Here is a 19,649-nt window from a genome sequence, read left to right on the forward strand (position 1 = left end):
TAGTCATGTGGGACTGTAAACCGCCTTTCAAATGTGCACTTTGCTTTGGAAACCGAAAGTAAATCGGCTATTTGATTGCAAGTGTTGTTGACCTAAACCCGAGGCAACTGTGGATGACACACCTACCTTTAACCATGGTTCTATCGTTACTATCATTGTTTATACCACCATATCAAAATCACTGATGTACAAAGTGTGATGAATAAAAAAGTGATTCATGTATGTTTTTATTTCAAGTTCTGTATTGCTTGAGGACAAGCAACGCTCAAGTGTGGGGATGTTTGATAAGGCTAAAAAGGAACATATATTTCATAGCAATATCCCTCCTAAATAATAGGTTTTCATATGTAATTGTATTATATTTTCATTGTAATTGTTTAAATAAATAAGTGCGAAGACAAAAGGCGAAAACGAAGATTTGAAGACACAAACGTCCAAAAAGCTCAAATGTTCAAGATACAATTCAAAAGGTTCAATTTATTGATGAAAAACGTCTAAAAATGACAAGAGTACAAGTTACAAAACGCAAAGTACAAGATATTAAATTGTACGCAAGGACGTTCGAAAATCCGGAACCGGGACATGAGTCAACTATCAACGCCCGACGCAACGGACCAAAAATTACAAGTCAACTATGCACAAGAATATAATATAATATTTAAATAATTATATAAATTATTTATATATTATATATATTTAAAAATTATGTCGACAAGCTATGAGACAAATGATCCTGAGCTGGATTTTCAAACTCCGCGACTCTCGGAGTTTGAAGGCTAAAAACTCCACGACTCGCGGAGCTGTCAGAAATCAAAACTCCTATAAAAGGTCACGAATTCTGAGAGTAAAAATAAAAAAATAATAATAATAATACTCCCTAGTATAATATAAATAAATATATATATGTATATATAGTATAGATTAGTGTTATATTAGATTAGTTTGGGTTATGTAAAAGTTAACTTTATGGGTTTTTAAAGTCGGAGCTCTGTCCGTGTAACACTACGCGATAAATAATCAATGTAAGCTATGTTCTCCTTTTTAAATTAATGTCTCGTACTTAAGTTATTATTATGCTTATTTGAGCCAAAGTAATCATGATGTTGGACTAAATATTAAAGATGGGGTAATTGGGTTTTGTACCATAATTGGGGTTTGGACAAAAGAACGACACTTGTGGAAATTAGACTATGGGCTATTAATGGGCTTTATATTAAATTAACGATACCTCGTTAATTTAATATAAAGGTTATGATTTGAAGTATCTATATATAACCACATACGCTTAATCGGACACGATGGGCGGGATATTTATAAGTACGAATTATTGTTCATTTGACCGGACACGGGGATGGATTAATAGTCAATGGACTCATTAAAACAGGGGTGGATTACATTCAAGGGTAATTGGTGTAATTGTTAACAAAGTATTAAAACCTTGGTTTACACACAGTCGATAACCTGGTGTATTCATTAAGCAAAGTATTAAGACCTTGTTACAGTTCGAATCCCCAGTTAGTTGGAATATTTGACTTCGGGTATAAGGTTAAATTTGCCGAGCAGTTTATAATTATGACCGATGAACTATTATGGACAAAAACCAGATAGGTTTCAAATACATCCAGGACAAAGGACAATTAGCCCAGGACAATAAATTAAAATCAAAACGTCAAACATCATGGTTACGGAAGTTTAAATAAGCATAATATATTTTATTTCATTTTTCCTCGTACTTTTATTTATTGTCATTTCAACTATTGTTATTTATTTTATATTGTTATATCGTCATTTACTATACGCTTCGCTTAAAATATAAATCGACAAACCGGTCATTAAACGGTAAACCCCCTTTTATATATTATTATATATAATTATATATATTTTGTACAAATATAGTTGTTTAAAAATATAGTGTGCAATAAGCCCGCTCCCTGTGGAACGAACCGGACTTACTAAAAACTATACTACTCTACGATTAGGTACACTGCCTATAAGTGTTGTAGCAAGGTTTAGGTATATCCCATTTGTAAATAAATAATTAAAACTTGTGTAATTTGTAACGTATTTCGTAGTAAAATATAGTACTATCACGTACCCCCACGCTACCACATCAACGGCGCCGCTAACTTAGGTCCCGTTACGTGGTCGTAGTCCCTATCTGAGACTCGTTTGACCAAAATTATGTCGCATTCATTTGAAAAGTACAAGACTTACAAAGTTTAGTTTACAAAACAAATGGACAACAAGTTTAAGCTTACAAAAGTATAAAGTATAAATGAAATAACTTGCGACATAATATAAGTTGAAAATCACAGTTGCTATAAATAGCGTAAGTATGTATGCATGCTTGACTCCAAGCAAGTAATCAGAGTGTATGCATGTATGCTCGACCCCAAGCAAGTATGAATGTACTCGGAAGCATGTATCAAATAGCTAAATATGAACCTGAGAAAACATGTAGAAAACTGTCAACGAAAAACTTTGGTGAGATCATAAGTGTATTTGTAAAAGTATGTTTTTGAACCACAAGGTTTAGTATCAAATCGTATACATCTCAAAAGATGTGTTTGTATTAAAGCGTATACATCTCAAACGATGTTGTTTGTAAACCACAAGATTTAGTACAAAGTGAATATCAAGCGTATACATCCCAAAGGATGTTGTATGTATCACGAGCACCCAATTACCAAAACTTAACTGAATCCTACCTCTGCATAATAGTGTTAGAACCTACACTATACACCGAAAATACATTTCATCCGTCAGATGAGGGTTTGTCAAACCCGTATGGCCACACAACATAATTTCTCGCTCACACCCTACAAGTGTAACTAATGGTAATTGGACTTGATGATTTTTGTTCTAACTCGTAGGTATCTTTGCTCTTGTATTCGTATTTGTTCAAAGTATAAAAGTATGAAAAGAATGTATACAAATGAAATGTATATAAGTATGTAATGTATATGTTTCTCAGCCCACAATTTAAAAGTATAAAAGTATTTGAAAAGGTGGGACTATGATCTCACCTCGAGTGCACGAGTATAAAGGTACTTCACAAAGTAAACGTGTGCATGATAGTTGCTTAGCCTTGACCTAAACAAGTAAGTTGTATCAATTAACCGGTTACGACACAAGGTCGGGCGAAATGTGTTCAATTAGTCCTATGGCTCGTTACGACTCGAATATATAGCATGTGAGTCACGTTATCAAGTTTCATGCAAGAATTAAGTATAAAAGCACATTAGAACGATTGCATAAGTGTTTTGTTAAGTTTGACTAGAAGTCAAACTTGGTCAAAGTCAACAAAAAAGTCAACGGGGTCGGGTCGGGTCCCGAACTATTTTTCTGAGCTTAGAAATCATATATGAGCATGTTGGCCAAGTTTCATGTTGATCGGGGGTGCTTAGCATACTTAGAATTAAGCGAAAATTGACATTTTTGGGCAGTCTGCCTCAGATGCGCCGCATCTGAGGCAGATGCGCCGCATCTCCATCTGTTTCAGCAATTCTGGGGCAGTTTTCACTTATACGATTTCAACTTCAAACGATCATAACTTTTGACTCGTTAACATTCAAACACGTTTCTTATATCGTTGGAAAGGTAATTTAAAGAGGAATACAACTAAACACATTTCATGAATCAGTTCCATCATTAACAACAATGAAAACCTCAATAAATGATCGTTAAATGTTCAAAATCGAAGTTTCGAGTTCATAAAACGCATTTCTTGATTCGGGAATCCAATTTACACATACGATACGCCGTTTTGAAGGTAATGAAACATACAATACAACTAAACACTTATCAACAATGTTTCATGGCATTCAAATCATCAAAAGTCCATTTTAAGAGCTATCAAACCCTAATCAAAACTCACAAAATCAATATTCATGTGTTTGAAGTTTTCTTAATCAACCTATACATCAAAACGAAGCTAGTGATACTAGTAACAAGAATAAAACATGAACTTTAACAATTTAACAACATTTAATCACCCAAAACTCAAGATTAAGCACACCCATTTCAAATGTTCAAACTAGTTACTCAAAACAACAAATCGAGCAAACAAAACATGTATTCATGCTAGACACGAGCCATAGACACTAACTAACACCATTTCAAGTATATAAAACGAATTTAGAGAAATCTAGTGTTTTAGAAACGTTACCCAAATGAGATGAAGTTGGTACCAAAATGTAGAGGATGAAGAGAGGATCACGAATATGTAATTTGTTTTGTGACGAACTTCCTTGATTGAATTTAGATGATAAATCTTTGATGTTGGGATTTGAAAGAAAATATGGAAGTAGCAAGAATGAGGGAGGTGGAATGGATGGAGGAGAAGGCCACTTTGACTATTTGACCTAGTCAAATTTTTGCCCACTTGGCAAGTTTAGTCCCTCAAGTTTCAAAGCGGGTGCGGGAATTAACCGAGCAAATATTTTTAAAACGCTAGAGTAAACGAGTGATGTTATAATTAAATAACGGGAATATTATGAACGTTAGTCAACGGAAAATACGAATTTAAATAACGAAAGATATTATTTAAAAAAAAAGACAGTGTTAAAAATAAATTTAACGAAAAAACGCGGGATGTTACACCAAAAGCACGGTCATGACCTCTATCAACAGCGGAAGCAATATTTAAGTTACCTGAGAATAAAACATGCGAGAAAACATCAACAATAATGTTGGTGAGTTATAGGTTTAGTATAACAATTTGTATAAAATTTGACCCCAAATTTTAAATGCTGAGAAGCGTATAATATTAGACCACAAAATTTAATGTTGAGAAGCATCTTTAAAAATATTATTACATTTATCCCGTGAGCACCTGGTAACCCACCTTAACTCAGTTTATCTACCCTTTTATGGATCATACACTGAACAGGTGTATCTTCTAACGAAGGACTAAACATTCCCTTGAAGACTAGCGCGACTAGCAAAGAATGGGGCGATCATGCCCGATAGATCTATCAATAGGATTCACGCCTACGGTACAGAGCCCATAGCTACAAGTTACCAAGCTAAGGTATATTTTTGTTCAACTCACAAATGAATAATTTATCATTTTTTATTACTTATGTCTAATATGTAAAACAAAAGGCATGTATTCTTATCCCAAAAAGATTTGAAACAGTAGAAAAATGTGAGACTATAACTCACCTTGAGTGCACCTGAACAAAGTAATGCGTACACGAATAATAAAGATCAAGAATGATATAGGCTCCATTCCTAAATAGCAAAGTAGGTCATAATATATCTAACTAGGTGGAGTCATAGCATGATAGTCCTAGTGCTTGATGTGAATTTAGTATTACGTGACAATGTATTGAATATGTTAAAGTATTACATATACTTTCTATTTTTAGTAAGTTTCTATTTTAGGAAAGTTTTCATTTTTGGAAAGTTTTTATTTTTGGAAAGTTTCTATTTTGAAAAATCAACTTAAGTCAACTGAAAGTCAAACGAAAGTCAAACGTAAGTCAACCTAAAAAGTCAACTCAAAAGTCAACCTTAGTCGACCTAAGTCAACTTTAATATTTAATGTATAGAAAAATTTTAATATCACATGTTATAACATTATTTAATATAATATAAGTATTTATTTTGATAATTAAATTTTATCATAAGTTTTATTAACTTATAAATAATTAAATTATATTATAAGTTTTATTAATTATGATATTAATTATAGTTTAATGTTAATAATAATATTTAAAATCATAATCATAATTAAAATTTAAAAGATAAGATTTATCTATTTTAGGTATTTATTTGATTTTAAATAAATTGATTTTGAAAATCCTTTAATTAAGGAGAAAATCATGGATTAATTCAAATATATTAATTTATTAATAACAAAATTAATATAAAATAATAATCTTATCCAAAATTAACAAATTTATAGATTTTATTATTTTAATAATTTTATTTTAATAATAAACAATAATAATTTGGATTTAATAATAATTAAAGATCAAAACTTGTTTTAATCGTATCTTTTTAACCGTAACTCGGATTTTTATGAATCTTATATATTTTTGATTTGCAAAAACAATACCAACACAATGAACCATGTTAAAATATTCAGATATGGCTCGAAAACCAATGCAAAACCTCGTGTTCATAATTTTATACATTTAATTCATTAAAACAAGTTTTACGTTTAGAAATTGATCTGCTTATCCGATTAACATGAATCCTATATGAAAAATTATGTACTCAAAGAAAGGAATTCAATAAAATACTTTTCCATAATAGATTACCATGTTAATATTCCCAAAATTATTGATTTATCTGCTGTCCTAAATTTAATAAACCAAAAAACTTGATTTTATCAATTTTAATTATACCAATCTTCACCACAACAAATATTCAAGCACTATAACTAATCACAACAATAACAACAACAACAACAACAACAACAACATACCCAATCTCACATGTGTGAGGTATGGGGGAGGTGGAACGTAGACAATCATTCCTCTATCTTAGAATAAAGAGAAATCATTTCCCCACCTCGAGTGAAACACTCACAAGAGTAGAGAGAGTCCTCCCTCTCTCTATTCAAGCACTATAACTAATCATACATGCAATATAATATATAAATATAAAGAATTGAAATTTTTTTAGGGTTTATAGATATACCCTAATCAAGAAATTGAAAGAAGGATGATGAAGATCGCGAAAAGGAGAACTCAATTATGTATTTGATCTTGAGAGATGAAGAACAATTGTATGAGATATGAAGTTGGATGATTTTTGGTGATGTGGGGGTTATAAATTTCGTCCAAGGTGAAGGGGAGGAGAAGAGAGAAAGTGTTTTAGGGTTTGCAAAAAGAAAATGATCAAATGAGAGTGAATTTTGGGTGTAAGTCAAAATTAACAAAAAGAATGGGCTATGGGCAAGGGCTGGAAGAATTTGGTAATGGGGGTGGACCATTTAACAATATAAATTATTTCCCATCAAATTACGAACGTCTGGGCTTTGAAATCAACTCGTTTTGAGCCCAAATGAACGAAATATGATAAAAACAGTGAAGCGGTGTACTAAGAATAACACATAAATACATAAATTATTACAAATAATAATTATGAACATAATATGCTACAGAAATGTAATTAGGTAGGTCGGAATACATAAAAGTCATAATTGACATTTCTCGATTCGCAACCCGAGGCGAAAAATAATATATCGCGTATAAAATAAATTATAGAGAATTCATAATTATTAAGAAAAATTCATTTAATAGAATCACTTGACATAAGAATGTCTTACTAGTGACGAGAATTACGAGAAGTCATAATTGAAGATTGTGGGTTTGGAAATCGATACGGTAATTATAAGGACCTATACTGAAACATGTAAGCACGTAATAACAAATAAATCTATAGTGTATGAAATAAATAATATTGGGATGTTATTTATTATGTTAGAACATATTTAATTATATAAAGATGATGTGGCATGAATATCAAGTAACGAAAGTTAATAATGAATGAAAAATTTAACGGAAAAATGAGGATCGTTACAGGTGTGAAACCTCTAAATGTGGATTATGGGTTGGATGATGATTTTGAAATAATTGACCTTGTAAATAGGTGATTAATCAATTAAGAACAAATTACTAGTGATAAAATGGTTATAGCCTTGAGTTGTTGGTCAAAATTGAAAAGTTGACTTTGTAAGTAGTCAACTAGAGTTCATGTTAAGTTTAGTGAACCAAGTACATAAGTGATTGGTTTATGTTGTTAATGGTGTTTTGTGATGATCATTATTAGTTGTTAATGATAATAATTCTAGAGATAACCGAAGCTTGGCTTGAGTGATATGAGGGTGGGATCCAACTAGGGGTACTGCCAACCCAGGTTCAATTCTCATTCTAAGCAGGGAGTTTCTAACATTTGATGGTACTGCCAACATCGATGCGATTTAGGAAGGTCTATAGGGGGTTCCTAAATTTCGATGGTACTGCCAATACCGTCGCGAATTGGGTTTCATCATCACGCGTGTGTGAGTGACAAGTGAGAGCATTCAATGTCAATATTGCCGTTAAAAAAACCTCTAGTATGATTTTGGTGTTAAGTGCAATAAGGTTAAATTGCACTTGTAAAGATTAAGGGGTATATTTTAGGAAGCAGTTAACTCATATTAATGTGCTAACTCTTTTTTGGATGTCCTAATCCCTTTCGTATAGAGCTTTATCTCCAGTGTCGTAGTCTTGTTGTACCTATTTTGCTTATAGTTAATAATTCTTGTGGCTTTTCATTTTTTTTTCCATTTTCCTATTGAAAAAGAATCACTTTATAAAAGAACCAAAATTAAAATCAAACTCTAATCATTAGCATCGGTGAACCAGAAAAGAACATTAGATTTGAATGAATTATGATTATGAAATCATGAATTAATCCGTATGAATTATGATTATGATTTATTGAATTAGGATCTTCTCCGATGACATTATGAGTCATGTTACTTTTTATGTAAGATGTATTGTGACGGCCCGCCAAAATCCATATTGACGCAGCACATCATTCATCGGTCCCATTGCGAGGTTTGCCCTCTATATGATACATTTTACAAACATTGCATTCATTTCAAAAGACGCGCTTTCTATATAAGAAAGTTTTTAAATCAGTATACATTTTTAAAGCATGTGCATAAATGTTTTCGATCTATGGTGATTTCTACATATAGACAATTCCAATAAATGATAGTTCATAATAATACATCAGTTGACTAAACAGTCAAAATATAATATATATTAATGTATGAATGCAAAGTTTCCTTGAAAAATATGTCATGTAAGACTCCATGCACATAGCAGTTAAACAGCGGAAGCTTCTTTATACCTTAGAATAAACATGCTTAAAAGTGTCAACCAAAAAGGTTGGTGAGTTCATAGTTTATCATAATCAATCATTTTCGTAATAGTAATAGACCACAAGATTTCAGTTTCCATAAATATCCGTACACTCGTAAGTGTATAAAAGTATTTTATAAGTTGTTGAGCGCTTCGGTAACCATACTTAACAATTAATGGGCATATTTACTTTATTATGAAATCTCCCTACACTGTACCAAGTGTAGTAAAAACGAAGTACTATGCAACCGTTTACGATACTAGAGCGACTAGCCCGGTTGGGGTTGTCAAACCCGATAGATCTATCAATAGGATACGCGCTTACATGCTCTTACAACATGTAAATATTAGTTACCAAGCTATTAGGGAAAAATATGCAAAGTGGTACAACTCAACGTAGAATATGTTTTTAGTACTTGTGTCCATTTCGTAAAACAGTTATAAAATACGCATGTATTCTCAGCCCAAAAATATATATAAAAAGGGAGCTATGAAAACTCACGTATCAATATTGTGGTTCAATATTGCAGGAAAAGTATACAGACGCAACGGAAATGATAAATGCAAGGTTGACTTTTGATTCACGAACAATACCCCCGATCAATACCCATATCCTCCTTATTTAATACCCATGAATTCGTTAGCTTTAAACCATTTAAAAAACCCATTTTGAAATCACTTGAACATAACCTCGTCGTAGTATTTTATGTATATTTTGTAACCATAATACTAATACTACTAATTAATAATAAGATTAAGAATAATAATATTAAGAATAATAACTATAATAATAATAACAATAATATAGTTAATTACAGAGTAACATATGATCTATATGTGATATGTGTGATTTCAACTAGAACATGAACGTAGTATATATAAGTAAATATAATAATAGAATAATATTGAAATAGAATATAATAATATAATACTATAATAAAGTAATAATATAATAATAGTATAATAATATAATAATATCAAAATAAAAACGTGTGAATTAGAATTCAATAATATCTACCGACAGTTTTCACGGACCGGCATTTCGTACTCTGTTGCTAATAATTGACGAGTAAAAATATGAATAAAAATTTCACTTTTTATATTTGAATATATATATATATATATATATATATATATATATATATATATATATATATATATATATATATATATATATATATCTGTTTTGGTCTTAAGCTTTATAAATTTAGTTGTAAAAAGGTTCGTTTATAAAGTTTATAAGCGTAATATGTGTTTTCCTAGTTTTTGACTGGACAAAGATATATAATATAATATTAATTTAAATATAATAATGTAATAAATATAATAATGTAATAATATTGAAATAAAATATAATAATATAATAATAAATTTAGAATCTGAATCGTAAATTTTTAAAAAGTCGTATTTTTAAAATACTTCAGGGGTATTTTATGTAACTTATAATTAATAATTTCAATCATGTCGTTTTTATGTGAATAGTAAATGAATTAATTTTGTTTCATTTACTATTCAATGAATAGTAAATAAATTAATTTAAATTCAACTATTTAAGCTACACGTTGTTGTACGTTGTACTTTACAAATTGTACATTTTTAATTTAACTTCGTTTCTTAAAAAAAATTACAAAACTTATATCATAAAAATAAAACGACTTAATACGTAAAAATTTTAATTTGAAATAGCATCGTTTAATAGTAAAATTTTATCATTTCATATATAAATATTATAAAATTTAGTTTTCTAAAACTAATTATATTCAAAATCATTTTATTAAGAGGTTATAATAATAGAAATTATTATTATTATTATATCCTAAACCGTTTTCATTTAAGAAAGTAAAATTATATATAAATCATGAAGGGTTCGAGTTTTAAATTATAGGTTATTCGTGAATCGTAGGGTAAAGTCCAATGGTTAATTAAATGTATGAAAAAATATTTTAATGCAACACATCAATTTGCTTATCTTGTCGGAGTTATCAGAGTTTAAATTTGACCAAAATTTTCGGGTCATGACAGTACCTACCCGTTAAAAGAAATTTCATCCCGAAATTTGACTAAGGAAAGTTGATAATGAAAACGAGGATATTTTCATATCACGAAATATGATATAACTTGAATGCATTAAATGAATTCGATTGTTAGTATAATCATTATCAAAGAAAATGATAAGATCGATGAATGGAGTATTTCGAGTACCCTAAATGGGTCGGGTTCCATTTTATGATAAGCACAAGTTCAATAAATTTCTCACTATTGAGAAATACAAATGAAATGATAAAGATTTCTCCAGAAATACGATAGATAAGATTTCAAATGAGCATACCTAGTGTTATAAGCAGAACGAAAAATGTAATGCACGATTATATTAGCAAACTACTGGAATCACGGAAAGTATATAACTATCAAGAAAATACATTCTTGGTATGTTTAGATGTTAAGTAAAATAAAAGAGTCGCGTAACATGGTACATGGTGAGGGTAATGTTGATCAAGTACTACCTTCATCATGTGCCATTAGAACTTTCGCATGACTTACTATAATATAATCACGTTGATCGGGCGTCATTATATTACACTAACTCATGATTTCATTCCAACACTACTCTATAATATCAATGAACTTAAATTCGAATGTTACAAAATTTTTGAAACTAAAACAGTTTCTGTTATGATGTAATACAGATAACGCGGAGAGATAATTAATTTCATACAAGAATAGTTATGGAGGTATTTTTCAGCAAATATTGAGGATATTTATAATGGAAGATACGATGATATCTTAGAATTTTTAAAAAAATTAAAATCAAAGGATGATGAAGAAAATTCTTTCGCAAGGATTTAGAATACGTAAAGAGATTGCATATCTTCTGAGATTTCCATCAGAAACTGAATTATCTAAATTCTTTAGGTATGGGTTTAGTCCTTGTGATTTGTCAACAGCCTCTTTCATAGTTTGCTCAATCCGTTTTTCAGTTCCAAATTTCTTTTCTAACATATTTTTCTTTATTATCAACTTTTGACTATTAAGACCATCAACAGCTTTGGCTGCTTCATCCGCATTTTCATATATAACGAATCCGATTCGTTGATTTTCAATCTGAGGTACTTTCAAGAATTTTGATTTAGAGTGTTTGAACGCAGGTTGTATCCGTTAGTATATGATGGTGGAGGTGAAATCATCACGAATTATGAAAGATACGAATAATATTCTCCTCGGTTTTATGAATAGCATTTTGAATTCAAAGTATGGTTTTGAAGGATGTAGGAATTTAAGATTGATGACAATTCTTAAATCTTGACTTGAATTTTGATTTGTCAAAATCAGAATATGTAATTGAATTGGCATAGAAAATGGATGTCTTGATTTTTGTGAAATGATGTATATTGCTATGAAAAGAGAGAGTATAATTAACGATTGTAGAAACATCAGCGCAACATATTAATGTGAACTTAAGTATTTCTCGGGTATTACCTACCCGTTAAAATAAAATTTCACAAGTAATATTTTGTACAAAAGAATTTTTATTACAGTCTTTATGAAAATATATGTATGTATATTTTATTCAGATGTAATATGGATTTAATGAGTTAATATTATATTAATCTCATTTGGTTTACAGTTGGAACTAGGATTGAATAATCCCTAAAACTTTAGAGATTACATAATCTTTGCAGAGTATTTCACTAATGTAATTAATACATCATTATTTATTCTTATTGATATTCCTTGGTGAAGGATGTTGATGCTCATGAAATACTTGTGAATTTCGCAAAGTACGAATGATGTTTTCTGGAAAGTTTCGAGTATATCGAAAATGGGAGTGTAAAATCAAACATGTAGTTGAATAATACACTTGCTTTATTATGAAATGAAATTCATTGGTTTGAAACAGATATTGTAGTTAACTAAGGATGTACATCATAGCATATAAGTAATATGAATTAACCGAATAGTATCTACCATTTTTCAATTCATACTTAATAGCTTAGTACGAAAAAATATATTATGGTTTCCAAAATTCATATATATAATATATAAATTCTTTGGAAATAATGAGTTAATACTTCATAACTCATTATTCCAATATACTCCTCGGTGATCGTGGTGTCGATATCGTCGGTGGTTATGGAGTTGGTGGAGCTTGTGGTGCTATGGGTGTTACTGGTGTTGGTGATACTAATGGTGATGCTGGTGGTACTTCTGGTGGCGCTTGTATAACCAGTCTAGCTTGTAGATCACACACCATTCTTGTCAGGGTTTCCTCTATCATCTCTATCCATCTACTCTTCTGGTTTATGGTTAGCACTAGAATAAGTAATCTCTAATTTTTTTTAGAAATTATATATTCTCTGCAGAATATTGCTTCAATGAAGTGATGAATCGATACTTCATCATTTGTTGTTGTTGGTACTCCTTGGTACCTATGGTGCGTATGATGTTGATGCTCGAAGTACATATTTTAGATGTGATATTGAGGTGTGGGATGCGGATGTGGTTGTTGGTGGTGGTAATGATACTGTTGATGTTGATGATGGTACTGTTGATGTCGGTGATTGTGACGATCGCTCCAAATCCATATGGACGAACACGTCATTCATTGATTTCATTGCGAGGTATTTGACCTCTATGTGATACGTTTTGTAACATTGCATTCGTTTGAAAAGGTATTTCATAAATGAATATATAAATTCCAGGTTTTTAACATCTGATGATTTCTACGTATAGACAATCACCATTTAAATGGTTTACAATAATACATCTGTTGACAATACAGTCAAAATAAGATACATGGTAATGGTTTGTTGAATGCAAGTTTCTTGTATATAGCATGTATGACTCCAAGCACATATCTTGTATCACGTATAAGCAAACAGCGGAAGACTTCTAGAATCCTGAGAATAAACATGCTTCAAGTGTCAACACAAAGGTTGGTGAGTTCATAGTTTTAATATTACACATAATCCGTATATCAATGTGGATTACAAAAGTTCAGTTGTTTTATTCAAAACGTTTATCAATAGGTTTTACATAAAAGGTGGATCACAAGATTTCAGTTGTTTCATCCGAAACGTTTATCAATCGGTTCTACAAAATTGAGCACCCTGGTAACTAAACTTTAATGCTTATATAATTTGTACCCTTTGTATAATCATCTTAATAATACACGCAAACCAACGTGTACGCTTCTCAAATAGCATACGTCCGTTAAAAGGCTAGTGCTCTAGCTCGGACGGGGATATCAAGCCCTATGGATCCATATACTACTACTCGCGCCCACCAGTTCTTATAACCGGCAGTTACTAGTTACCAAAGCTAAGGGATTTTCGGTTCAAACTCGGTGTAGAATTTAGTATGTACTTGTATCCATTGCGTTTAAAATAAAGTGCATGTATTCTCAGCCCAAAAATATAGATTGCAAAAGCAATTAAAAAGGGAGCAAATGAAACTCACTCAAATCAGTTTTAATTTTTGTATTCATTTTATAAAACAGCGCATGTATTCTCAGCCCAAAAATATGTATAAAAAGGGATCAATGAACTCACGCATATAAATATTGTATATCGGTTAATAAAGCATTTGCATGTATTCTCAGTCCCAAAAATGTAAAGAGTAAAAGGGAATCAAATGAAACTCACTGTTTAATATTGATATACAATATTGTAGGAAAGCATGTAGACGCATCGGAGATGATACACACGAGGTTTGATTCCCAAAAATACCCCCGAACATTACCCATAATTTCCTTGGCAATAACCCATATTTTCCTTAGCTCTAGCTCGCTCGGAAACTCGTTTTGAAAATTACTTGGACAGCACTCCGTCGTAATATTTTATGTACATTATTATTTTTGTATCGCAAAAATAATAACACTAATAATAAAAATAAAAAGATTAATAATAATCTTATTATTAATAATAATAATAATAATAATAATAATAAAATAAATAAATACGGAGTAAAAATAATATATATGTGTATGTGATTTATCTGGCCAAAACTCGAGAATTTATAGCACTTGGCCTGAAATTTGGAGTCATGCGACTCGCATGGAAATGGCCTTCTGGCCATGCGACTCGCATGAGGACCAGGGATAGCTCACATTGTTTTGGCTCCTAGCTTGTCGACATAATATAAAATAAATATAAATATATAAATAATTAATATAATTATTTATATATTATATTTTATTCTTGTGCATAGTAGACTAGATATTTTTGTTCCGATAAGTCGTACGTCATCACTCGACTTATGTCCCGGTTCCGGTTTCTCGAACGCATCTTCGTACGCTTAGAAAACTTGCATTTTACATTTCGTGACACGTACCTTTGTCAAAATATAGCCTTAAATTATCCCTTAATTATATCACTCAAAGTGTATCTTAAACTTTCGAGTGTTTTGGTCATTTACTTCTATAAATCATCGTCTCGCTATTTGTTAAAACACATTTTTATAGTAGTGTTTTACTGTAGCAAAGTTACTGTAGCAAAGTCAAATTTTACTGTAGCAATTCACTGTAGCAAAGTCAATTTCACTGTAGCAAATAGTGATTTTCGAAAACACTGTAGCATTTTGAGTAATGTGGCAATTTGAAAACACTGTAACAAATTAGTGTTTAACTGGTTCATCTTAAACGCTTTAGTTAACTTAACTAAATATCAATTGAATCAATAAACGAATGTTACTATCGTTTATTATATATATGTATATATCTTTTTAATATACATAAATCAGTTTTTAAATACACATTGGAAGTTATTTATAAATAAATTTTAATAATAAATATTTCAACTTATCATATACATTCAAATAGATATTTAAACCAATAAGTTTAATGTACGGTATCAAACAATTAATACATTGTTACCTTTTCATGTTATAGTATATATGTATCTATTTACATATAATTGTTCGCGAATCGTCGAAAACAACCGAAGGGTATTTAAATATATAAAAGTAATTCAAAAATTTTGAGATTCAGTTTTACAGACTTTGCTTATCGTGTCGGAAATGTTAATCATACAAAGATTAAGTTTAAATTTAGTCGAAATTTCTGGGTCATCACAGTGATGCTGCTGGTGTTTGTGGTATTGAGGCTTCCGATGTGGATGTTGTTAGCGGCACTGGTGTTGTTGATGGTGCTTGTAATCCTTGCACCATATTCTCCAAAGCCGTCACGCGAGCGCGAAGCTCGTTGACTTCTTCTATTACACCGGGATGATTGTCGGTTCGGACGAGCGGATGAATAAGATTCAGAATTTGGGATAGTATATAATCGTGATGAGATACTCTGGAAATTAGAGAGAAAAGGGTGTTTCGAACAGGTTCGCCGCTAAGTGCTTCAGGTTCTTCGCCAAGAGGTGAATGTGGTGGATGGAAGGGATTACCTTCTTCTTGTCTCCAATGCTTAAATAGATTACGAACCTATCTCCAATTCATCCAGAATAGATGATGGCTAATTGGTTGATCCATTCCGGTTACGCTGCTTTCGGAGCTCAGGTCGAATTCCATATCGGAATAGCTGTCGGAATTCGAGGAATTTGAACTAGATGTGGGATCCATCTTGTATAATCAGGGAAAGAATTTTTGGTATGAAATAGATTATAGGACTTAGATTTGGTATTCTTCAATACATAATTTACATTTGTATAATATCAAAATCCTATAAATTACGGAGGAATCTTTGGAAGATGTCAGACAAAGTTCACAGTAACATATATGCTAAGATAGGAATTTGTCTATACACTATTTATGCAATAAATGCAGGAAAACGCGTCTAGACTTAAGAACGATAAGCATGTAATTTCTGACAAGAAATGATAAGCAAAATTTATAATATGCAGATACGGTCGAAGTTCAGACTCACTAATGCATCCTAACAACTACTGGTTAGACACACTAATGCAAATTCTGGTTCGCTAAAACCAACTCTCTGATGCCAACTGTAGTTACAGTGGGGACGCATCCCACCCAGTGGCTTCCCAGCTAACCGCCTGGTGACCACTGAGCGTACCTCAGACACTGATTTTACGGCCCTGCCTCTCGGCAAAACCAACCATATTCGGATCGCGAGGAGTAAGAGCCAATGCTTCGTCACAGGTAACACTGTGAGAACCCCCTCTACGATTAAGCCGACGACACAACTTAAACCGGCTCTGATACCAACTGTGACGGCCCGCCAAAATCCCTATTGACGCAGCACATCATTCATCGGTCCCATTGCGAGGTTTGCCCTCTATATGATACATTTTACAAACATTGCATTCATTTCAAAAGACGCGCTTTCTATATAAGAAAGTTTTTAAATCAGTATACATTTTTAAAGCATGTACATAAATGTTTTCGACCTATGGTGATTTCTACATATAGACAATCCCAATAAATGATAGTTCATAATAATACATCAGTTGACTAAACAGTCAAAATATAATACATATTAATGTATGAATGCAAAGTTTCCTTGAAAAATATGCCATGTAAGACTCCATGCACATAGCAGTTAAACAGCGGAAGCTTCTTTATACCTGAGAATAAACATGTTTAAAAGTGTCAACCAAAAAGGTTGGTGAGTTCATAGTTTATCATAATCAATCATTTTCGAAATAGTAATAGACCACAAGATTTTAGTTTCCATAAATATCCGTACACTCGCAAGTGTATAAAAATATTCTATAAGTTGTTGAGCGCTTCGGTAATCATACTTAACAATTAATGTGGCATATTCCCTTTATTATAAAATCTCCCTACACTGTACCAAGTGTAGTAAAAACAAAGTACTATGCAACTGTTTACGATACTAGAGCGACTAGCCCGGTTGGGGTTGTCAAACCCGATAGATCTATCAATAGGATTCGCGCTTACATGCTCTTACAACATGTAAATATTAGTTACCAAGCTATTAGGGAAAAATATGCAAAGTGGTACAACTCAACGTATAATATGTTTTTAGTACTTGTGTCCATTTCGTAAAACAGTTAAAAAATACGCATGTATTCTCAGCCCAAAAATATATATAAAAAGGGAGCTATGAAAACTCACGTATCAATATTGTGGTTCAATATTGCAGGAAAAGTATGCAGACGCAACGGAAATGATAAATGCAAGGTTGACCTTTGATTCACGAACAATATCCCCGATCAATACCCATATCCTCCTTATTTAATACCCATGAATTCCTTAGCTTTAAACCATTTGAAAAACCCATTTTGAAATCACTTGAACATAACATCGTCGTAGTATTTTATGTATATTTTGTAACCATAATACTAATACTACTAATTAATAATAAGATTAAGAATAATAATATTAAGAATAATAACTATAATAATAATAACAATAATATAGTTAATTACGGAGTAACATATGATCTATATGTGATATGTGTGATTTCAACTAGAACATGAACGTAGTATATATAAGTAAATATAATAATATAATAATATTGAAATAGAATATAATAATAATAATATAATATTATAATAAAGTAATAATATAATAATAATATAATAATATGAAAATAAAAATGTGTGAATTAGAATTCAATAATATCTGCCGATAGTTTTCACGGACCGACATTTCGTACTCTGTTGCTAATAATTGACGGGTAAAAATATGAATAAAAATTCCACTTTTTATATTTGAATATATATATATATATATATATATATATATATATATATATATATATATATATATATATATGTTTTGGTCTTAAGCTTTATAAATTTAGTTGTAAAAAGGTTCGTTTATAAAGTTTATAAGCGTAATATGTGTTTTCCTAGTTTTTGACTGGACAAAGATATATAATATAATATTAATTTAAATATAATAATATAATAAATATAATAATATAATAGTATTGAAATAAAATATAATAATATAATAATAAATTTAGAATCTAATACAAATCGTAAATTTTTAAAAAGTCGTATTTTTAAAATACTTCAGGGGTATTTTATGTAACTTATAATTAATAATTTCAATCATGTCGTTTTTATGTGAATAGTAAATGAATTAATTTCGTTTCATTTACTATTCAATGAATAGTAAATGAATTAATTTAAATTCAATTATTTAAGCTACACGTTATTGTACGTTGTGCTTTACAAATTGTACATTTTTAATTTAACTTCGTTTCTTAAAAAAAATTACAAAACTTATATCATAAAAATAAAACGACTTAATAAGTAAAAAATTTAATTTTAAATAGCATCGTTTAATAGTAAATTTTTATCATTTCATATATAAATATTATAAAATTTATTTTTCTAGAACTAATTATATTCAAAATCATTTTATTAAGAGGTTATAATAATAGAAATTATTATTATTATATCCTAAAACATTTTCATTTAAGAAAGTAAAATTATATATAAATCATGACGGGTTCGAGTTTTAAATTATAGGTTGTTCGTGAATCATAGGGTAAAGTCCAATGGTTAATTAAATGTATGAAAAAATATTTTAATGCAACACATCAATTTGCTTATCTTGTCGGAGTTATCAGAGTTTAAATTTGACCGAAATTTTCGGGTCATGACATGTATGATGTATGATTTTTTTTCTTCTTCTGGAAAGCATGTAAGATGTATGATTAATAAATAAAATTTTGAAATTTTAAATGACAACTTAAAGAGATATCATTAAAAAATTAAAATATCTATATTTTATTTTTATAATTGAAAAAATAATCACCTATATTTCATAAATAACATTCATTAAGAAACAAATTAAACTACTAATTTTTGCACAAAATTTGTTTTCAATTACAAGGTGTTA

The sequence above is a fragment of the Rutidosis leptorrhynchoides genome, chromosome 2, assembly GCF_046630445.1.
Source record: "Rutidosis leptorrhynchoides isolate AG116_Rl617_1_P2 chromosome 2, CSIRO_AGI_Rlap_v1, whole genome shotgun sequence".
Classification (NCBI taxonomy): Eukaryota; Viridiplantae; Streptophyta; class Magnoliopsida; order Asterales; family Asteraceae; genus Rutidosis; species Rutidosis leptorrhynchoides.